At 46.0% G+C, this 23,895-nt stretch overlaps 1 protein-coding gene and 2 long non-coding RNA genes across 6 annotated transcripts in view; 2 read left to right on the top strand and 1 right to left on the bottom strand.

Moving 5' to 3' along the window:
- Window positions 1-23,895, top strand: part of Myo1d (myosin ID) — a 297,930-nt gene that overhangs the window by 249,064 nt on the left and 24,971 nt on the right. The gene's annotated exons all lie outside the window — the stretch shown is intronic.
- Window positions 19,711-21,715, bottom strand: Gm31109. 3 transcript variants are annotated; one of them, XR_003949722.1, is made up of 2 exons: window positions 21,631-21,715; window positions 19,711-19,935 (listed from the first exon to the last, which is right to left on the bottom strand). It is a non-coding gene; the product is annotated as a predicted gene, 31109 (long non-coding RNA). The 3 variants fall into 3 exon arrangements; XR_880039.1 differs by having other exon boundaries at window positions 19,711-21,025; window positions 21,644-21,708; XR_880038.1 differs by having other exon boundaries at window positions 19,711-21,025; window positions 21,631-21,679.
- On the top strand, window positions 21,886-23,582 carry C030013C21Rik (RIKEN cDNA C030013C21 gene). Its single transcript, NR_126552.1, has 3 exons — window positions 21,886-22,436; window positions 22,950-23,057; window positions 23,447-23,582. It is a non-coding gene; the product is annotated as an RIKEN cDNA C030013C21 gene (long non-coding RNA).

The raw sequence follows: 23,895 nt of genomic DNA, 5'->3' as shown, positions 1-23,895 counted from the left end.
TCATAGTTACCACTGAACAGGCTCTGTCCAGGCGCCTCACTACTCAGCAGAGTTCCTTTGCTGAACAATGCTCTCTGCTCCGAGGTGACAGTCAGGACAAAACAGTCTAACTCAGCTTCCTTCTCATTTTCTTCTCGTGTTAATTTCTGTCTACCTCCACCTTGAGGCCCTTCCCAGCAGCCCCTTACCTTCAGCCAGAAGCTGCCATTTCCTTGACAGTTGTACCTAAGACACCCCAAAGCCGATAGCCCAATCATGGGCCGCTCTTACATCTACACCAGGCCCTGGGAAGGAGACCAAGCACAGGCCTGCTGCTCCGAACCCCAGACTCAGAATCACACGCTCCTTGTCTGGAGTTCTGGAAATATCAGGTGTCTCAGGGGCCTGGTATAGCACATATCTGTGTTGGCTAAAAGGTCTTAAAGGAGAAAAACCAAAAGAGTATGACTGCTTTTCTTTCTTTTTCTTTTTGAGGCTAGCCCATGGTCCTCCTGCCTCCACCCCCCAAATCCTGAGGTTATGACGTGTGCTGCCGTGCTTGGCCCACGGACTGCCTTTAATATATATATACTTTAATATATATATAATAATATATATACTGCCTTTTTAGACATGTATATCTAAATGAATAGCATTTATCAGAAATGCTGTCTGCCATTAAGGTAACAACCACAGCCTCTGCTTTGTTATTATTTTGAGCTGACTTAATTTTGTTTCCAATGACTTAAAAAGTATTTTCCACCAGGCGTGGTGGTGCACGCCTTTAATCCCAGCACTCGGGAGGCAGAGGCAGCCGGATTTCTGAGTTCGAGGCCAGCCTGGTCTACAAAGTGAGTTCCAGGACAGCCAGGGCTATACAGAGAAACCCTGTCTCGGAAAAAAAAAAAAAAAAGTATTTTCCCAAATAAGTTTGGATTCAGTTAAATTTGCAAGTGGCTCACATGTCCATGTCATCAGGATCTTTTTTGAAAGAAAAATTGTTTTGTTAGGCTTGTTTATTTGTGTGTGTGTGTGTGTGTGTGTGTGTGTGTGTGTGTGTGTGCGCGCCACCCACTTCAGTGGCTCTTAAGGTATGATCTGAAGTCATTCCAATACCTCCACAGTGAGCCAGCCTGCTCTCTTCGGCCTGTGGAGTTTCCCCTATTCCCCCATCATTCCCTTCCTCAGGGTAAGGGCTAAAAAAAGAAGGACACCACAGGCCCCGGGTCTCCGTGGTTCTCCATTACAGCTGTGATCACTGTTGTGTTTCCTCTGGTTTATAATCATCTTTAGCTTGTCATTTCCCCGTAAGTGAGCCACATGTTCATGGAGAACGTGGAGTGTGTCACTTTCATTTGACTCATCGTGGAGCGTAGCACAGGGCAGCAGCCTCTCACCTACGTTGGGAGACTTGGAATTTACCTGGCTAAGCTCAGCGCTCCAGCACTAAACTACTAAGCATGGGGTGTCGGCTTAGAGAGGAAAGAACAAGACGGGGTTCTCACTCACATTTCCCAGGGTGATACTGGGCAGGAAGCTGATATCATTCTGTCTTCAAAATGCAATGAGTAACTAGAAACTTCTGGCTGGCAGCCCCTGCTCAGCCTAGTGTGAGTGACTGGCAAAGGGAGCCAGGTGAGAGGCAAGAAGAATCACAGCCTGTGTCAGCTCACAGCCTCGCCTGTGCTCCAGGGCCTGTGGCAGTGCCCATCATGGGAAGCCAGAACTGCAACATGGCACATTCTTCCCCATGTCGTCGTCTCCAGATGGCCTGCGGGCAGGTTGGAGGCAACACACCAGCCTCCAGGTCCTGCAGCGAAAGTGAAGAATTGTAGATAACCTGAACACACCTAAGCCGAAGAGAACTAAAAAATCCAAGCACACTAAAGTGACATTAGACTGACAAGTAGTGGAGGTGTGATTGAATGTCACATGTGCAGTGAAGGGACAGGCAAGGAGCTCCTGAATGTTCTATGCCTTGCAGCTCTTCCTGCGGGAAACAAACCTTTGATCTATGAAGTCTGACAGTTTGAAGTGGCCCCTGCTGCTGATCAGGTGCCCATGCTGAGTGGGGGTACAAAATGAGGGGCTCATGTAGCCCATGCTGGCCTTGAACTGTCTATGTTGCCAAGGACAACTAACTTGCGATCCTCCTGCCTCTCCCTCCCTGATTCTGCAGACACGTACCACCATCCTTGGCTGATCCCAGCTTTTTAAACAGTAGGGTCTCAGAAACCTTAGCAAAGGAGGCAGGAGAATGGTTCCAAAGGTAAGAGTACCTGCTGCTCTTGCAGAGGAACCAGGCTCAATTTCCCTGTCAGTTCTGTGCTGTGTACAATGTGAACACTCTGCAGAGAGCATGTCATCACAACATACAATGCCAATGAATGTTGCCTGCAACTCTCTGGACACAAGACTTGGCTGTAATGAATTGCAGCATTTCTACAGCAAATTTTCTGCTCTTTGAGAAACATAATAGAGCCAGGTGGTGGTGGCGATGGTGGTGGTGGTGACACACACATGTTTAATCCCTGCACTTGGAAGGCAGAGCCAAGTGGATCTGTGAGTTCAAAGCCAGCCTGGCTATAGAACAAGTTCCAGGACAGCCAAAGCTACACAGAGAAACTCTGTCTCAAAAGACCAAGAGAGATAAAGAGAGAGGAATATTAGAAAAACAGATACTTTCATATATTTTCCTAACATTATTTATCAGCATATATTATATATCAAATTAGTATATCTTTGGATTCTGTTGCACTAAAATGTTTGACTTTTTTTAATTGGTATTTAAGTTGATGACTTAAGGGGCTAGAGAGAGAGATAACTCAGCAGATAAGAGTATCCATCTACTCTTCTTGCAGAGGACATGACTTCTGTTCCCAGCATACATCATAAGCTCCTGCAACTCCAGTTCCAGGGAATCTGACACCCTCTTCTGCATTCATGTTCTTGTTCTCATACAGACACATATGTGCTTAACTAAAATGTAGAGTATGTGTATCTGTATGTGGATATATGTGTATAAGTGCAGGTGCTGTAGTGGCCAGAAGACAGGAAATGAAAAAGGTGGGGGTGCCAGACTTGAAAATGGCCTCTGTGTGTAAGTGTAGTACCTGTGGAGGCCAGAAGGAGGCAGCAGATGGCAGACCCTCTGGAGCTAGAGTTACAGATAATTGGTTGTTAGTTGCCCAGTGTGGGTGCTAGAAATCAAACTTGGGTCTTCTGCAAGAACAATGCACACTCTTTTTTTTTTTTTTTTAATGTATATGAGTATGTTGTTGCTGTCTTCAGACACACCAGAAGAGGGCATTGAATTCCATCACAGATGGTTGTAAGCCACCATGTGGTTACTGGGGATTGAACTCAGGACCTCTGGAAGAGCAGTCAGTGTTCTTAAACCTCTGAGCCATCTCTCCAGCCCCAAAGCTGATTTTGTTAATTATAGTCTATTCATGAGAATGCAGTAAGAAGTGAATACCTGACCAGCCTGAAGGTCAAATTGAAGTGCACACTCATTCACACACAGACACATTCTAAAGCACTTAGAAAACCTGTATAGAGAGATGATAGTAGCTAATACTGTGTTTGCTTCAGTCATACATACCCTAAAACTGGAGCAATACAGAGTATGAACCCATGCAAGGTCCCTGCCAGGATCTAATTATACAGTACCTGTATTAATTTATATAAACCTCACAGGCCTAGGAGGTGAATTTTATCCCCATTTTATGGCTAAAGAAACTGAGGCATAGAGAAGTGATGTCACTTGTTCAGGTCATAGCTAATCAGAAGAGACCAGAACTCAGTGGGTCTGGCTGCAGCCTTCTGAACTTGGCATTCTATGAAAGACTGCAATCTCTGGGATATGGACTGGTATTCAAAGCAGAGTAAAACATGTGGAACAGAAGTGCGTTTTAAATAGAAAACGTGAAAGCCAGGAGTGCCGGGCTTGGAAATGTCGTTTCCTTTGGTCTCCTTGGGAAATCATTCTGTAGCAAACAAGAAAGTCTTGGAGCGTTTCCTTTGTGAAAGCAGTAGGTGTTGGGCTCCTTGCTGTAGACAGTGCGGTCACTGACAGTGAGTCCTCAGGTGGAGAGCAGTCTGCTGTTTTCATACCACAGGTGTGGCCCTGTGATGACAGCCACACCTTGCTTGTTCTCTCTTTATCCTCTGTGAAAAAGCACTAGTAATATGTGCTTCTGGGCAGTAAACCACCTCATCAGACTTGAAGGGACCCTCTTTGCTCCTGAGAGCTGCCACACCGGCCATAGATGCTGACTGCCTAGCACCTGTGGTTTCCTCCAGCCTGGACATTTCCAGGGTTGAAGCACTCAGGGCTGGAATTTTCTCTTAGAGTCAGGAAAGGCCTTACCTCCAAGACTGCTGCTGCTGACTGTCCCACTCAGACAAGCTGTGTTAAGCCACACTTACCCATAGGCTCTAACTCCCAATGAGGACACATCTTCATTCTAAAAAAAAATGTGCTGAGAAAAGCCAGAGAGATGGCTCGGCGGTTAAGAGCACTGGCTGCTCTTCCAGAGGTCCTGAGTTCAATTCCTAGCACCCACATGGCAGCTCACACCTGCCTGTAACTCCAGTTCCAGGGTATCCATCACTCTTATAAGACATATATGCAGACAAAACACCAATGCACATAAAATAAAAATAAATAAGCATTGAAAAAAGTTTTTTAGTTTGTTGAGATAAAAATATCAAAATAATGTTTTTGGATACCTAAAAATGGTATAGCTTACAAGCCTTGCGCCCATAGGTAAAATATTATGGGAAGGTAGTAGAGCCCCCTTGTATATGATCCAAGAGTCTGAGCTAGGGCGAGTGACTGAACCAGAATTTGTCCAACCAAGCATCCCAGACCCTACCCAGGCAAACCACCTTCACCTGGCGAGTAAAAGGCTCACCTTATTTTACTAAGTAGTAACTGCAATGCTTAAACCCCAGGCTTGGCATTCTGTTCTGTAGTTACTTATCACTCCGACAGCATCAGTCTTCAACTGCCTTCACCAGAGTGACTCTTCTGTATAATTTCTGTGTGAACTATTTGAAGTCTCTAGGAGCACCAGGCCACATTGGAAAACAAACATCATCAAGACACTGGCTACACAAGGAGCCTATAAATGCCTGAACTTAAGACTCACTTTTTGCCGGGCATGGTGGTGCACGCCTTTAATCCCAGCACTGGGGAGGCAGAGGCAGGCGGATTTCTGAGTTTGAGGCCAGCCTGGTCTACAGAGTGAGTTCCAGGACAGCCAGGGCTATACAGAGAAACCCTGTCTCGAAAAACCAAAAAAAAAAAAAAAAAAAAAAAAAAAAAAAAAAAAAGACTCACTTTTTACTGTATGTGTATCTGTGTGTGGACATGGTAGATATGTGCATGTGAGTGCAGGTACTCACAGAGTCAGCTCCCTGGAGCCACAGGCAGTTGAAAGCGCCCAACATGAGTGCTGGGAACTGAACTTGGGTCCTGTGCCAGATGTGTGTGCCTGTTGCCTGCAGAGGCCAGAAAGGGGCATTGGGTTCCTTAAAACTGGAGTTACAGATAGTTTGGAAGAGCGCCCAGTGCTCTCCTGTGCTTTAAACCTCTGAGCCATTTCTACAGCCCCACCAAAGCTGATTTTAAGTCACCTGTCCTGTATCTGCATAGTATACAGGACATAGTCTGTGGCAGACTTACTTGACTGAAGATGAACTATAATAAATGGGTTTTCATCATCTTGGTGACCACAGCAAATGCTTGGGCCTGGCTGTTTCCCCTAACAATACAAAAACAGCTCCAGAAAATGTTTTCCTGTGTCACTAACTGACCTCTTCCTGAAGATGTTTAAAATGTATTATTTAACCAGCTTCTATCACTGAGCATCCAGAGTCCTCAGGTTTCAGCATTCTGGCAGTGCTATGAATTAGTCTCAGATATGTTTATTCCTATTGTAGTTGTTTACTAAAAAAAACAAATCCTAGAAACAGAATTGTGAGATTAAAGGTATGTGCTTCTTAAGGCCTTTTTGATCCACATTCTAGATCTGCCCCGGGAAGTTACTGCGTGTTTTGTGCGTCTACAGGCTAGGAGCAGGCCCCAGCTAGCACTCTGACAGGGAAGAAACACTTCCCCCCATTGTTTAGCCAACATTCATATGGATCTATCTACTAGTTCCTTGTGTTTTATGAATTATTCATAAGTTTTGTCTCTTATTAGCATGTCGTTATTTGGTACTGGTTTCTTTTTATGTTGGTATGGATCTACTTTTTTTCTTTTTTTAAAAAATGAATTTTAAATACAGTTTATATGTTGTATGTATATGGGTGTTTTGTCTGAGTGTGCATCGGCACACCAGAGGGGAGGGCATTAGATCTCATGGAACTACAGTTATAGACTGTTGTGAGCTGCCATGGAGTTCTGGGAATCGAACCCAGGACATCCGGAAGAGCTGTGCTCTTAACTATTGAGCTAACTCTCTAGCCCTTGGTACTAATGCTTAAGAGTGCTTCTTGTAGAGGTCATGCATGTTGAAGACATTTTCTTTGTCTTTTCAAATTGCATTATCTTTTCTGTGACAGTTTTGTGGTTTATGTGGTCAAGTCTTTCGTTTTCTTTAACGTTTGCATGAAAACATTTTTTTAAAGTCCAGGGATGGTTGTGTACACCTTAAATCCCAGCACTCAGGAAGCAGAGGCAGGAGGTCTCTGAGTGTGAGGCCAGCCAAGACTACACAGAGAAACACTGCCTTAAAAAACAGAAACAGAGCCTGGCAGTGGTGGCGCACACCTTTAATCCCAGCACTTGGGAGGCAGAGTCAGGCAGATTTCTGAGTTCGAAGCCAGCCTGGTCTACAAAGTGAGTTCCAGGACAGCCAGGGCTACACAGAGAAACCCTGTCTCAGAAAAACAAAACAAACAATAACAATAAAAAAAAAAACAAAGACAGAGAGACAGAGAGAGAACTTCCTCACCCAAATATACCAAATATTCACTTATATTTGGTATATTTTCACTCTTTTATACTTCTGTGAACCTCATTTTCATCTGTTTGGTTTTGTATGGTGACTCGGACCCAGTGCTTTGCAAATACTAGGCAGTCATTGGCTCTTCCTCTAAGCTACATTGCCTTCTCTTTTATTGTAAATTTCAATGATACGTTGGCTTTAGTCAGACTTCCTACTTAATAGACAGTTGTAGAACTGTGGAGCACACTTTGAGGAGAAGGAACTTGCAAGAGGGAAGCCAGTTAACTGGGTATTCAGTTGAACAAGAAGGCCCTAGCCATGCCTGTGATTCGGACCTGTTTGCTGGTGTCCGCCAGCTTATTATAAAGCAGTCACCCCATTGTAATTCCTCTGCTGGTAGCAGTGATTCTCAGCCTCGGGGAGGGGCAAGGGAAGGAACTCCCTGTCAGTTGGGAAGCCCAAGAGGAACTTTCAGGAAGGAGCATGTTTAACAGGATCTGGAGGCTTACTGTAGATCTGGTGAGCAGATGATCTGTGGAGACTGTAGAGATGGGGGAGGTGGAGCCTTGGGCAGGAGAGAAACTCAGACCAAGGATTCAGCAAGGGTGTAAGTCATTTGTATTGAGAATCCAAGCAGTGAGCGGCAGGAATCCCTCACCTTAGGGACTGAATGGAGCAGAAAGGGTAATAGAGTAGAAGCCAACACTGCAAAGGCACCGGAAGTAGTAGGAGTGACTGATACAAGACACACGATGATAATTAAAACAAAACAGCAGAAAAGCTGGTCAAGAAGGGACTCAGGCACTCCAGCTCAGAAGCAGGAGGAGGAGACCTGGAAACGGGCAGGTCAGCAAGCAAACAAAGCTATCAAATGTGTCAGAACTCAGAATGACAGTGACCCAGGGAAGAAGTGTCAAGGCCAGAGTGCTCTGGTCACTAAAACATTGTAGCACCCTACATCTACTTCCTGTTTCAAGCTACAGTTGGCTGTTCTTGCATATCAGGTCCATTCCCAGCTCTTTAGCTAAACATAGCACTTCCTGTACTGTTGCCAAATGTCCTTCCACCCCGATGAGCCACTTGTCTGTCAGGAGCTACCTCAAATGTATTCCCTGTCTAGAAGCAATCCTGTGCATCACTGCCCAGAATTGGCCATTGGTTCTCAGAGTTGGCACCCCTGGCATTCCTACCTCCACTCAAAAATATTTAGTCACATAGTTATCAATGCTTTTGTGACTTCTAAGAAAGGTTTCCCCAATGACAATGGCTTAACACTTCCTGGAGTCGTGTCCAAAACATACTTGTTTTTATTTTTTATTTGTTTACTTATTTTTTAAGATTTATTTATTTTATGTATATACACTGTCACTCTCTTCAGACACACCAGAAGAGGCCATCAGATCCCATTACAGATGGCTGTGAGCCACCATGTAGTTGCTGGGAGTTGAACTCAGGACAGGACCTCTGTAAGAGCAGTCTTAACTGCTGAGCCATCTCTCCAGCCCTTTGTTTACTTATTTATGTATATCGTTATTTTGCCTTTGTGTGTGTCTGTGTATTTCATGTGTGTCTGGTACTCACAGAAGCCAGAAGAGGTTGTCAGGTCCCCCTGGGACTGGAGTTCCAGATGGTTATGAGCCACGGTGTGGGTGCTGGAACTAAAACCTGGGTCCTCTGAAAGAGCAGTCAATGCTCTTCACTGCTGAGCTATCTCACCAGCCCAGCAAGCTTCTTTTTAAAGTCTTGTGTTGCCACTGTGTAATAGCAGTGCTGTTCCAAGTCAAATGTTTTTGATTATTAGACATTTCCTATTACTTCTTTGGTGTAAAGCTGATTCCATAGCAAAAGTCTCTTTATTCCATGGCTTTTCTTACTTTAGCCTCAAAGTAAACTTGGACCCCAGAAGCTTGAGTGACATAAATGCATCATCCACTAAGCGAAGAGCAGGTCCATATAGTAGAGACTGCATCTTTAACACCGTCTTGTCCCAGCTAGGTGCCTAGGGCACAATAGGCATTCTTATAATAAGAGATGGGAGGTAGAGCGGGCATGCAGAAGGGAGGGAGGGAAGGAAGGAAGAATGGATGAATAGACATCAGAAAAAGAGGAAAGGACAAGCATGCAGAGGCATGGAGAGATGGGAGAGAAGGGAAGGATTACAATAGTAAGCAATAAGCAGGGCAGAAGCACGGGTGTTTATATGAATCTTAAGTTGGCTGTAAAGGTAAGAGAGAGAAGGCAGTAACTACAAGTAGCTTGGTTTGAGGGCACTTGGTGGGATATGAGGTACAGCAGGATGTGAAGATTGGTTGGTTTATCTAATGGAAGAGATTTGAGCATGCGTACAGGCTAAGGAAAAGGCAGAAAAGAAACTTAAAGAAAAAATATTTCTTTAATTACTCAATAAGTACTTACTGAGTACCAGTAATGTACCGAGCACATGTACTGAGCACTGTACCAGGGGAATGAGCAAGAGGGACTGAGCTCGTGCCATGCAGCTTGCATCCCAATGGACAATGTCCTAGCTGGTGCTGTCTCAGGAAGAGCCAAACATGGTTATGTGAGGCCAGGTCCAATGTACGTGTGGTCTGCAAATGCCTGAAGAAAAGTCACCCACTTCCCAAAGCCTGAAGCAAGCTGTCTAGAGTCTTGTCTGCGTGTGAGGGGCAGTGGGCAGGAGCAAAGAGGGATTGGCTGCTGTGTTCTCTGCTGATTCAGGCAAAGTGGTGCTCTCAGCTGTCACAGTGAAACAGGCAGCAAGACAAGGCTGAGTCTCTGTCTAGCCAGCTAGCCTAAGCCTTGCTGGTCTTCCTAAGTGACTCACTTCCCTTTGGGGTGGTTTTCCTACCAAACACCATATAAGACTTATATCCAAAAGGAAATAAAATATGTATCTGAATATGACCTGCAACTTGACTTAATTCACTTCTGAACATTATACCATAGCTCTGTGCTTCATGATGGCAAAGAAGACGTTTTCTCTATAACAACAATAGAGGTAGCTTGGAATTCTAGAGTCAGATAATATTACATAGGTAATATTAAGAAATGACAGCAGATTGAATAAAGAGATTGTTTTTAGCCAGGTGGCAGTGGCGCATGCCTTTGATCCCAGCTCTCAGGAGGCAGAGGCAGGTAGATCTCTGAGTTTGAGGCCAGACTGGCGGGCAGAGGAAGTTCCAGGACAGCCAGGGCTACATAGAGAAACCCTGTCTCAAAAACCAAAAATCAAAACAACCAAACAAAAAACTATTTTGAAACTTCTTCACTTTTCTCTGTTCCTCAAATAATAGGCAATTTCCTAAAGTTTTATAAATAGGAAAGGTATAAAAACATTTTTAAACCTAAAAAACAAATTACAGGGTATGAACATTGGGTATTGGCTTATGATTTGCATCTTTTCAACAGTGTTGCTAGAGGCCTTTCTAATCCTCATGATTCACTACAGAAATTTTGTTTTAATCTTTCTGAGACAGCAAATACACACAACAAAACTAGAACACTGTAGTATTAAAAAATTAATATAACATATTGCTTAAGAAAGGAATCACTGTTTAATATAGAAAAATCATTTATTTCATAATATTCATCATAAACTAGATTTCCCCTAACATACTATTGATCCTACAGTCTGTATTACTTCATTTCTATTAAAGAGTTCTTAGCGCCTGGGTTGGACACAATTCCAGAGTAGTGTGCCTTTCAGGGACATTCTCTCTCACATGGTGTTCATGTCCCTCTTCACGGTCCCGCACGAATCTAACGTATGAAATCAGCTAACGTGGCCTTCATGTGACACCAAAGGGAAGGGCGTGCCTGTATTGAAGAGATGTAACATCCATACAGGTCATTGACAAACCTCAACACCAAAGAACAAGCTGCCTCCCTTTAAAGGCTAAAGCGTATAATTACTTTTTAAGCCATGCAGTTAATGTTATACACAGACAGTCAGACAGCGGAGACTCTCTGAAGTCATACATGCAGCAGGTAGAGGTCAAGGCAATGAAGAGCTCCTATTGCAGCCTGCCCTCTGCAACACACACATGCTCTCGTCGTCATTTTGTTTTGTGTGAGGCAGGCCCTTGTATGGCCCAGGCTGGCTCTGAATGCCTTCTCCTCCACCTCCCTGTGCAAGGTTTGAAGGCGTGGACCAGTGCACTCAGCTGGCCACATACTTCTAGGATAAATTTTCAATAGCCATAGAGTTTTCGGACCATAAGCCCACAAAAGCAGGTTGGGGGCTTTGTAGAAACTCTGTCCATGGTAGGAGCAATCCACAGAGTAGTAACCTAGCCTGTCCTAACCCAGAATGCCACGCCTAGAGGTCTACACCCCAAAACCTGACAGTCTCTTGGAATGTGTGGAAGTGGTGGTTGGTGGATCATGGTAATGATGAAGGACCTTTCCCAGTCTGCTTATCTGTGTTTCTAAGAACCACGGGCTCCTGACTTCACAGAAGTCACCTTTCAGCGTGAGGACACAGCCCACATGATATGTTAACAGCAAGGCAGGATGGGGAAGCATGGCATTTATTCTGTTCCCCTGATCACTTTGAATGTCACATTTCTTATCTGTAAAATTGGGATAAAAATACCTGCCTCCACAGAGATTAACCTAAATCGGGAAACAATGTGAACTGCCTCGTGCCATCTCTGTCAGGTACTTGGTGACTGATATGTTTGATGTTCCACTGTATAGAGCGTGCTGGAAATACACAAGGGAAAGCTGCTCACCGTGTCGAGCAAGACAAATGCTCCTTTTTCCACAGTGTGGTCAGTCTTCAGCAATGGAGCAGATCGGAAAACCTCCAGCAAACCTACACAGACACATAGCCAGCTGCCCTCAGCTTTCTGGTCTCTGGTCTAAATAAGCCTTTGACCCTGTCTGTCTGTATGACAGTGGCATTGCAGGATGTGAACTGGCCGAGTTGAAATGCCTTCCTGGGGGCTGTCCTATGGGCATGTGAACACATTTTCCATATGTAGGAGCATAAAGATTTAGGAAAGCAGTGGGTACTCTTAAATGATTATCCCCAAGCTGTGTGCACCCCACCACAACCCCCACCCAAAGCTCCTTTGTCTGAAACTCAGAAGGTTCTGGGAAGGAGCCAGCATGCAGGAATTTAAAAGACAACTGCTACAGAACAAAAATGTGTGCTAAAAATACTAAAACCAACAAGGATTCATCATCTGAAAGCAGAGCAGACTGCATGTGCCCCTGCTTCTGGGCCCCGCTCACTCCTTGATGGCTCTGTGCTATTCGGGGGTGACAGTAATTATGGAGCTGGAGTGCTCCTTGGCAGAGGCAGACAGAGCTTGGAGCAGAGGAATGGTTTCCATGGCAATGGCATCAGCATCTGAATGACTTCCTGTCACAACAAGTTTGTGATTTAATGAGTTCATCACCGAATTCCAAAGGAAAGCCAGAGTAGATGAGCTACTGTTGAGAGCTTGGAGTGGCTCATCCCAGTGTCTGTGTGTGTGTGTGTGTGTGTGTGTGTGTGTGTGTGTGTGTGTGTAGGGGGAGGGGGCCTCCCGTCCAGTGCAGCATGGGAAGGGACCAGGTGCTCTGTGTGGGATTAGGAGCCCTGTGGCAGTGTACCAAGAAGAGGGAGTCTAGACAAAATCTGTTCTAGGAGGGCTGCCTTGCTGTTCTCTGAGTTGAAAGAATCACAGTCCTCCTGCGAAGCTCACCCTTCTCAAACCTGAGGAAAGGGATGGATCACAGGAGTTCAGTTCAGAGCTTCAGACACAGGTCCTTTAGAAAGTAAAGGCATAAGAGAAAGACCTCAAATTCTAGCATTCTTGTTGTGTGTGACCAGAAGGAAAGGGGAACGAACGCAGGGTACCTGGTCACACTCCGTCACAGTACAGGGAGAAGTATTTAACATGGAGCAGAAGTCAATCACTGAGACCCCTCCCAGAACTGAAACCTCATCTGTGGCCAGTAGCATATACAACTTGAATTGAGGGGCTTGGGGCATATTTCCTATGCAAGCATGAGGCCCTAAGTTCCATCCCAAGAACTTAAGAAAGAAACCAGGTGTGGTGGCACACAGTTATGTTCCCAGCACTGGAAGGTGAGGAAATAATTAGATTTTAAGGCTTGCTAGACAGCCAACTTAGCCCAGCCTGTGGTGAGCCCCAGGTCCCCGTGAGAGACCCTATCTCAAAACACATTGTGGAACGACACCCAGGGTTGACCTCTGGCTTCTGCACAACCCTGCATACATGTATACATACACAGATTTTATTTTTAAAGATTTATTTTATTTATATGAGTACACTGTAGCTGTCTTCAGACACACCAGAAGAGGGCATCAGATCTCATTACAGATGGTTGTGAGCCACCATGTGGTTGCTGGGAATTGAACTCAGGACCTCTGGAAGAGCAGTCAGTGCTCTTAACCACTGAGCCACCTCTCCAACCCGTATGCATAGATTTGAGCTGAGAAGTAAGAATGCATTAGAATGTACTGTCCATACTTCAGCATCCTTACTAATAGTTGGGCTGGTACAATAATGCCACATTAGCCTAGTCAATTACCTTGGGTTAGATGAAGGCAGAAGGTAGTGATGCCCACTCAGTCCTGTTAGTAGGAGGTGGGACAGCATTCCATGCCTCTTGTGTGCCTTTCTCTATGGGATCTCAATGGGATCTTTAAGCCATTTACCATGGTTTAAAGAAGTTCAGCCTCTCTGGGGACTACCTCAGAGGCAAGGGTTTTACATGCCTCTTTCTCATGTAACCTAGCATTATCCTAGGGTGGAGAATATTGTCTCCTATCTTTTCCTTTTTTGTTTTTATTTTTGCTTTGTTATTTGTTTGTTTTGTTTCAAGACAGGATCTCACTATGGCTGTCCTTGAACTATGTAGATCAAGTTGTCCTTGAAGTCACTATGTAGCCCAGACTGGCCTTCACAGAGATCCACCTGTCTTTGCCTCTCACAGTACTGAGATTAAAGGCATGAGCCACTATATCTGGCTATTTGTTTTCTTTCCATAAAAAAGAAAACTCAGCCTTGGAGAGAGTGTCTGGCTGGAGACATCCACAGGTAGTAGATCGATAGCAGAATCAAGATTTCCGCATGTTCTCCCCATCTCCTTAGTTGGTCTCTTTAACCATGCAGCCTTCAAGCAGCTGTAACGGGGCGGGCTTTCGGCATGCAGAAGGAAGAGAATGAGAAGACAGCTGCTTGATATAGCACTATACCTTGGAGGGTGATTCCACCTCGCTACCTTCCTTCTGCCTATAGTAAGCAAGGAAGAACTGCAGACCAGAATTACAAGGCAGGTGTCCAGGTCCGTGCTCAGTTACAAAGCACAGAGATGCACTTAAACTGCAAAGCACCAAAAACATCTGTGCTGTCTACCTTCTATGAAATATACCAGATTAACCAACGTGGTGGGCAGGCTTATTTGGTCTTACACTACACGTATGATTTTTATCCTTAAACAGCATACAAAGTAAGATGGATGTGTGTGTGTGTGTGTGTGTGTGTGTGTGTGTGTGTGTACATGTGACTTGCTAGGTAAGGCTGGTCCTTTTCTGTAATCGTGAATATAAAGGGAAATGATCGCCTGATGATAGGCAAATGTACTGACTTTCAAAAATGATGTCTGGCATATTTTCCTGGAATTCTTGCAGTTACTGGCTTAGTCTTGCTTTTCCATCCCTAACCAGTCAAATGCAGCAGAGAAGGCTGTTTTGTAAGCATTTTGCTCAGGACATGGCCAGTACTGATGCCAGAGCTTCTGAAGCTGTACCAGCCCCGACATCCTCCTGTACAGATCCATTCAAGACATATCCGTGTTTTCTCCAGCTATGAGTACAGTTATGGCAGCGTTATTCTTTTTTTTTTTTTAAATAATACCAGCGTGAAATGTGAAAAAGCAAACCCTGTGTGTTTTAATACAGATGGGATTATCTAACGAAGCTTCAACAGGCTGCCCCTCCTGCCCACCCAGTCTGCTGCAGCACCCACACTGCCGCTCCTCCAGACAACTCTAGGCTTCAACAGCCTCACAGCCTTCTTTAAAATAACCCATAACCAAATGATCAATGAAATTCCTTGTAATCACACATCCCAGATCAGATCAGAACTCAGGATCACCGACCGTTTCTTATTTTGCTCTGCCCACCAGCTAGCCTTGCCCTTGCTCCCACACTTGGGGAGTTTGCCTCCCAGGTGTAAGAAGGCAGTTCACACAAGCCCCCTTGGATTTTCCACTAATCTGTGAGCGCATGTGAGGCAGTCTGTATAAAGTAGTCACTGCTTTTGGTCCCCAGCTGCTGGCTTCCTTCTAGCCTTACCTCCCACTGAGTTTGCAAAGGCATTTTCCATAAGCGGCAAGTTGTAAACATGACAGTTTTTGCTCATTAGATGGGCCTTCCCATTAGGTCTACAGGTCTGGACATGCACATCAATAGAGTGTTAATAACTGACAAGGCCACAGCTGAAATAGGGCTTGCCTGGTGTCACAAGACAGACAGTGTGCCTCACCTCCCTGTCACACTGTGGGAAGCAGACAGTGGGCAGGTCTGCACATGTATGTGTCTAAGACCAGATACAGCCCAGCTGTCCAGAGCAGCAGAGCAGGCAGGTCCTTAGTCTGGGAGTGAAAAGAAATGGTTCCTTCTGTCCCCTGCAAGAGGCTTCCCAATATGGCTGGGGCTTTCTTCTTTTCCTTCTCCAAGACATTGAGCAAATGGAAGAGTAAGGCCGAGGAGGACAGAGCAGTGCCACCAGAGGTGGCAGGTGCTGTGGTGGGTGTCTTTTCCAGCTCAGAGGCTCCTGGAGGAGCCTGGAGCTGACCTTCCAGAAGGAGAGGACAGTCTTCAGAGCCTTTAGCAAAAAAAAGTTAGCAAGTGGGGGTTATTCCACTAAGCACAGGAGTGCTAAGACTGAGTTAGCCTGCCCGTGGGAGGCCCTGGAGAGTCAGAATGAGGCACCCCACTGCTTGCTGAATCCTCTGCGTCCCAAGTCCCTCCTCGAGCTTCACAGGAGTCGCCAGGAGCAAGTCAGAAGTGCTTTCATCGCCTCTAATGGAAACCTTCAATATCCCCTCACCCCTTCTAAGCTCTCTTTGGCTCTCAAAGAACCATTTATTTTCTTTCCCTATAGATTTGCCTGTTCATATAAGTGGAATCATACAATATATGATCCTTTGTTGTTGGCTTCTTTCTTTCACTTGGAACAATGCTTTCAAAGTTTATCCATGTTGTACAGTATATCACAGAACTTTATTATTTTTGATATGCCCAGCCATCAGTTTCATAGCTGCACCTTCCGTTTGTTTCTTTGGCTGGTTGGTTTTTGGTTTCTAAGCAGCCTTACTAGCCTGACACCCGTGAGCCTCCTGCTGAGGTATCTGAGTCACCATGCCCAGATTAATATTCCTATTTTTATAGACCATTTATTTAATCCCTCAACTTAAATCCCTCTTCTAGACCTGATATCAACAATTTTTCCTGTAAAGAATCAGGTAATGAATGATTTATGTTTTGCAAATCATGTTCACTTTGCCATAGTATTTGGTTTGTCCATTGTAGCACAAAAGTAGCTACAGACAATATGTCAACATTCAGACATGACCATGTTCCCACAAGCCTTATTTACAAAGCGGCCAGCCAAGGAGAGGAGGCTGCTGTGACTAGAGTTGTCAACCCCTCGACTAAAGAATAAATGATGTCATTCATTCCTATGAATACTGTAAAATTTTCAAAAGGAAGGTTATTCTGAATTGATTATTAATTAACTGACTGTGACCTGGGTCATACAAGACCAAAATAAGTAGCTGGATATGTAAAAATGTGGAGACACTGTTAATATGGGTCACCCGAGAGCCCTGGAGGAATCATGCCTGCCGAGGCTGTACCCCGCACATCTCCATTCCTTGAACAAATCAAGTAAGACAGAGCTGAAGAAGTGGCTTTTATCCAACCACACATTTCTGGGTCAAAGGTGGCCTTTCAACTACAAAAATAGAATTTCTACCCAAAATCTACTTCCTGCTGACAAGAAGTGAGAACGGTTGTGTCTATGACTGTGAAAGGACCTTTTCCTCGAGCATTGGAATAAAATCTTGGCAGTACACTTTTAAAAGGCAGTCAGTAACAATTGCTGGAGCCCAGCCAGTGCCCGGGGGCATCAAACAAAAAAGTACTGCTCAGTACCCACTCAGATCCCTAGAGACGAGACAAACGAAAGCAAAATCCACACTAGATAGCATCTCTGCATTCACAGTAATTCCCCCCACCTCCAATCTAACTTCAAGAAACTAACCACTTAGAATTGCCTGCTGGTCGGTCTGGGAAATGAAGATTCCGCACCTGAGATTCATCAGCCTTGGAACCCAAGCAGCAGTAGTTTTGATTCATTGATCACAATTTTAAAAATCAGCCTGGAATTCAGAAAGGTCCCGCGCAGGGCTGTAGAGATCATTCAGCCATTGAAGGCTCAAGACCAAAAAGGCAAAGCAGCCTCATGCGTACGGTAGGGTCTCCTTTTTTTGACTTGGAATTCACATTGGTTTCCTTCTTCCCAGACCTGCAGCATAAGAGGACCAGAGTCTATAGCCAAGGAGACCCATAACTCTAGTCTCCACACCAGCCCCGCTGCCCAGCCATGCTGTCAGGGACAGAGTCCAGCAGGGAAAGAGAAGCTGGTCTTCTCCCTCAGGCTACACAGTCCTTCTCCTACAAGGAAAACACTCAGCTTTGAAAGCTATATATGTATTGGGGGCTCAAGAAATGGCTCAGTGGTTAAGAGAGCGGACTGCTGTGGTAGAGGGCCTGAGTTTGGGTTCCCAGTACCAATAGGCCACACACAGCCACCTGTAACTCCAGCTCAAGAGGATCCAGCATCCACTTCTAGACTCCAAGAGCACCTATACACATGTGCACATACCCCAGCACATACATAATTAAAACATATTTTTCAGATGTCATTGAGTTTTATATAAATATTAAACAAATGCAATTAATTGGGGTTTTTTTTCCTTGTCAGTGAGGTTGAAGTCTTTGTTTCAGAGAGTACGCCTTTGGTGGTTTTTGTTTCCGCAAAGAGTATATTTAAAAGTTACTTCGTCAGTCTGCTTTGCAACAAGTACTGTGTACAAGGTCATAACACTTGGTGCCCATGCTTCGCTGAGTGAGAGGCACTGCGCGGTCACCTGTCTGCTTTAACAACACTTTCACATAGACCAAAAGAGAGTCTCATTTTCCCAGAGCATATGACTCACTTGGAAATTCAGGTGGGTTTAAAACTCTGAAGCAATTAACACCAGAAGGAACAGCCTCTGGTGGAAATAGCACAGGGCCTGATTCCCTGAGAAACTCCCTTTGTGTACAACATTCTCAGGGCTCGCCAAGTGTCTTGTGTTACTTTGCAAAGGCCACCCGGGTGCAGCTGTACGGACTTAGCCGAATGATTTTAATTTTTCTACAGAACAAAACGTGTGTGTGTGTTCGCTTCCCATCCTGCTTGTACTTGGGGCGCTGGCAGAGGCCACACCTGTTGCTCCCCACTGACTTAAGCGCAGCAGCTGTAAGGTCTTGAGAGTGTCCGCTGTTTTGTTCTCTTGTTTCCATTGCTTGTGGCTTTCCAGCTGACACCAAAGCAGAAGCCCATCTCAACAGGAGGCAGGGAGCAGTAATTCAGGAAGGGAAACCCGTTCCCAAAGTGAGGCGTTCATATTAGCCCTAGCATGTGTCGGGAGCAACAGAACCAACCGTCCCCATCCTCCTCACTGCTTCTGAGAGTCACCCTTGGTCACAGGTGATTACACTCCTCACAGTCAAGCCTCTGGATATGCTGCTCATTGGGGATTTAACCCTCAAGCGTCCTGCCTTGAGGAATGGGACAGGGTGTCCTTGAGAACTTTCAGACTAACCGCACAGTGGGTAAGGAATGGTGCTTTGCAGTAGATGATACAGTAGACGTGAGGAATGAACACAAGTGTGACTGGAGAGACTGCGCAGTTGATAAAGCAAGAAGGCATACATTCTGTCCCCAGAACCCATGGGTGGTGGTGTTGTTGTTGTTGTTGGGTTTTTTTTAGTTTTTTTTGAGACAGGGTTTCTCTGTATAGCCCTGGCTGTCCTGGAACTCACTTTGTAGACCAGGCTGGCCTCGAACTCAGAAATCCGCCTGCCTCTGCCTCCCAAGTGCTGGGATTAAAGGCATGTGCCACCATGCCCAGCTGAACCCATGTTTTTAAAAAGTACTGTGACTGTAACCCCAGAGCTGGGGAACCAGCAACAGGCTCGCTCTGGGACCCTTGGGGGATTGCTGGTCAGCATGCTCAGCAGGCTGCAGGCCAGGAAGAGACCACATTTTTTAAAAACAAGGTGAAAGGCTCTGAGGAATGACACTCGAGGCTGACCTCTGACTCATAGTTAAACTCATCCCCGTGCATGCACACATACATACACAAGTAAAGAAATGCATACATAAATAACAAAAGAGTGATTCCGTCATTCTGATGGGAATATTGAGGCACAAGCTGTCCCTGTTCAGTAGGCAAGCAATACTGTACTCTAGACATGTCGTCTCAGGTGCCTTTCCCCGTGTCAGCACCCTGCCTGGTGTGCTCCGGCTGTTTCCCGTGTTGATGCTTGTCAGGTGTTTGAATGACCTGTCCCACATTCATGAATGCTTTTCGACACTTCTCAGGATATGCGCACATGGTTATTTGTGTGTACTTTACAAATGAGGCTGACAATGACAATGCCTTGAGCCAGGATAGAGAAGGGATTGACGTCTTTAAATGCTGGACTGACACCATTTATTTAAAAAACAACAACAACAAACAAAAACCACCTTAGAGAATCATTTCTCAACAACGCTCTTATTTCCACTCCCTTGGGTCCTGCGGAGCAAGTTCAATGTGTAACGCAGAATCTTCCAGATGAAGTGGCTTAAACTCAGGGTGAAGCTGGGGTGCAGCCTGGGAACCCAGCTCCCTGGCAGGAGTGTCAGGAATACAAAGTCATCTATTGTGGGAGATATAGTAAATTTGAGACCAGCCTGGACTACTTGCGACCCTATCTCAAACACATACACACACACACTCACATGCACACACTCACTCACTCACATGTACCCGCAACACAAACTCACACCAGAATGGCCTGGAAGGAGCTGACAGCCTGTGGACTGTGAAGCCCTAGAACAGGAATTGGGAACCATCAAGTCCTTTGCTTCCTCCCTCCTGCCTGTCTCTCCTTCTCCACTTTCCATCTCTGTGTATAGTGTGCTTCCGCATAGGGAATACCTAGGCACACTTGCAGCCAGTTTAACAGCCTAAAAACAAAACCAAACAAAAAACAGGGGGAACTTTTCTACCTCAAAATCTATGAACCCCAGGCAAAGGCTCTGATTGGCCCAGGGTATATTAAATGCCTTCCACCAAGCTTATATAAGTGAGGCTGCAGGCTAGATCCTTGAACCTGAGGAGCAAGTCCTAAGATAGGAAGCTTCCCCGGAACGAGAAGGGGTGGATCTGGTCACCTAAGAGACTGGATGGAGATAGAACAGTACAAGGAAGAGCAAGTGGAACCCCGGGGCGGACAGTCGAGCACCCGAGGGCTCTTCTGCAGCCCTTGGTTGGATGGAGACTGTGTTCACGTGCCCGTTTTAAAGCAGAAACTTGTATCTTACCCCACTTACTGTAATGGTGGGGGCTGGGAAACGACTTCAGCATGGTGCTGTGTATGAAGCCAGTGTTTCCACTGGCTTGTGTCTGGCATGGTGGAGGTTGGGTAGAGAAGGAGGTGCACCAGAGAATGTAGACACAGGTGTGAACTGCCTCGCTGCCCTAAGAGGGGCTCTGTGAGAGGCAGCTGAGAACAGCGCCACAAGGTTAATGGGAAAGTCGTCTTGATGGGCAAACTCCTTGTCAAGAATGCCTTGGGAACAGGGGTTCAGGCTTCTCAACCCACAGAAAAGAAAGTTTCAAGAGGCTGGCGACAAAGGCTCAGCTAGCCAGCCCCGCTCTTCTCTGTTTACCTGTGTGTGTATCCTTAGCCCAAATGTGCCTTCGAGCCCAGCATTTTCATACATCTCTTCTCTGAAGCCCTTTTTCTGACAGGGAATTGACAAAGGACTCAGTTTGAATATATTGAGATCAATTGAAAAAGAGGCAATTTGAAGAACAGAAAATTGGAGACTGGAAATGTAGCTCAGTTTACCGAGCATTGGCCTAGCGTGCACAAGACTGTGCGTTCCGTCCCCAGTGAAGAACATTTGATGTCAAAAAAAAAAAAAAAAAAAAAAAAAAAAAAAAGGCATAGATGGGGGAGGGAGGAATTCTTGGGGAGTCCAAGACATCATCAGTCAGCTATCTGCCGAGCCTCACTATGTGCTAGCTAAAAGGGTTTAGATTTATAAAGAAAATAGATGCCTAAAAGTAATGTTCCATACAGCCCTCGGAGTAATGCGGTTAAGGGACAAGTGAGGCTGACATGGGAGCAAGAAAAAGCTCCCAAATTAACACCTAGAAGCAGGTCTAAACGCCACCTAGATTGGAAACAGTCTATGCAGAAGCCTAAAGGCAAAAAGCTGTATGCTGTAGCTGAAGACCCTCCAGAGAAAGGCAGGCAGGAGGTGTGTGTGTGCCAAGAAGCAAAGCCATGCAAGAGAGCAGAGGAGATGGGATCTGGACCAGTTCTCCTGGATAGCGTACGCACATCAGCCTGGTACCTGTCTCATCTGATGCTGGCTCTGAAGGGGGCTCCAGGCAGGCTAGTGAGCTGCCTCATTCTCTCTGCATTCTTTTGTGACATCAGAGTTTGCAGGACAGAAGTTCTGTGGCGCTCCCTCATCTTAGAAACCCTGTGGGAGGGCCCCTGCGTCACACCTGGCGTTTATGGGTCAGAAACATTTGGAATCTCCCTTTCTAGCGGAATTCTGCACATGTCCCCCACCAGAGCAGGTGATCGGACACACAGATCTGATGTCATCCCCAGGAGAAAAGCTTGTGAGCTCACCTAAAGAAAGGGGGATCTTAGAACTCACATGCCGAGAGCTGTCAGATAATACCGGCTAGAGATCAAGCCGCGGCAGCTGCCTTCCACAGCTGCCGCCTTGCAGCTGCCTCTCAAGCAGTTAGTGGGGCTAAAAATAACCAAGAGCTAACTCGCAGCAAGCTACCAAGCCTTAGAAAGAAGTGTGGGGAAGGAGATTGCGGGTGGCAGTCTGGGCCCTCAGAGTGGATGTCAGAGGAATACCCACCCGGTGGCCCAGGCGGCATCAAAGGCCTTCAGAGTCCATGTGTCTGTGTAGATCAAACCTCCTGCTGCCACTTCACAACTGGTAGCCCAGGCTGTTGCCTACTGACTGCTTCCGGTTTCTAATCTCAGCTGTAACCCAAGTTGTGTTGATGCCTCGGGAAACAGAAGTAACGAAGTAGGAATGAACAGTTTCCTGTTTGTACCCTAAACTTGAACCGGTGGCCTGAGCAGCAAGTGTGCAGGGGCCCGGATACTCAACAGAGGTGTGTGTGTGACTCTCTTTTTAATTGTGAAACTAAACTGGGACTTTCTCACCAGCAAAGCAAAAAAAAAAAAAAAAAAAAAAAAAAAAAAAAAAAAACCCTGAGGTGACATCAAAAGGAAACACGGTCCATCAAAATCAGAAACGGGGGTGGTTATAGCGTGGGAAACTACACAGATAAATATGCTCATTTAGCATCGGAGAGAATAGATGTGCTTTCCTGAGCATATGAAGCCATTGATGCTTTTTTGTAAGAAAAACGAATTGACCCCTGGTTGTCGCAGCTCTGTGGTCATCAGCACAGCGATCACAGGGTGTGCTCGTGAGGCTGTTGTGGCTCTCCAGCCATGGTGCTGAGCGTACTCTGTCCTGGATCGTTCAGTTTGGATCTCCCCTAGATTCCCATTCATGGCCCAGGACAGAGGCAAGCAGAGGTTAGGAAATTTGCCCTGTTGATCCCGACTTGTCCAGGGCCAGAAAAGACTGCCCCCCCAGCCATTTTTCCCTCCCACAGGATGGCCCTGAAGGTCTAGTTGGTCATGAGACTGACAGGAGTGACTCCTGACAGACCTGTGGGTTTCCTGTGGACTCTTGCTGTGGCTCTCGTGTACTCCCATTAGAGGTGCTGATCTGTGCTGCCTCCCTTTCTCCTATGAGTGAATTGAGTGGGCGGGCAGATGGGTGGGTGGGTGAGTGAGTGAGTTGGGTTGGTAAGTGGGTGAGGGTGGGTAGGTGAGTTGGGTGCGTGGGTGGGTGCGTGGGTGAGTGAGTGAACTTGGGTGAGTGGATGGTTTGGCTGAATGAGTGAGTTGGGTTGGTAAGTGGGTGAGTCGGGTGGGTGGGTGAGTTGGGTGGGTAGGAGAGTGGGTGAGTCGATGAACGAGTGGGTGGGAATCTTGGGTGTGCCATACAAGTGTCACTCTGCCACTAACCACCTATGTGGTTTGAGGGCATTTTGTTGGCTTGGTTGGGTGGGTGAGTTTTTTCTCCTTTCCTGGTTTATTTTGGCAGGGTCTCCTCTGTAACATAGGCTAACCTTGAACTCCTCATCCTACCTGCCTCCATTTCCCTAGTACTGGGACCGCAGGCTTGCACCACTCCAGCCAGCTCAAGGCATAGTATCTCTGAAATAAAGCCGTTCGATTATAACCAAGGTCCCTCCTGTGCTAAGTACCTGTTTTTCCTTTCCTTCCTCCCTGGCTCTTCCTGGTCTTTCATTATGTACAGTGGGCACACAGTGCTGCTAAGTGGCTGAGGGCGCATCTCAGATAGTAAGGAGACCAGCAATCACTGGGATGTGGGCATGGAACACACAGCAATCTGGCTCTTCCACAAGGAAACCAGAAATATATTTTGGCTCTGGCACCTCCCTAGCCCTGTTCTCAACTGCCTTGTCCATCCTCACACTGCTTTTAAGTTTCATAAACTCCGCCCGCACCGAGCCATGCTGACCTTCTCCC

This window comes from Mus musculus, chromosome 11 (genome assembly GCF_000001635.26).
Source record: "Mus musculus strain C57BL/6J chromosome 11, GRCm38.p6 C57BL/6J".
NCBI classification, from domain to species: Eukaryota; Metazoa; Chordata; class Mammalia; order Rodentia; family Muridae; genus Mus; species Mus musculus.
This window is presented reverse-complemented; position numbering and strand designations above follow the sequence as displayed.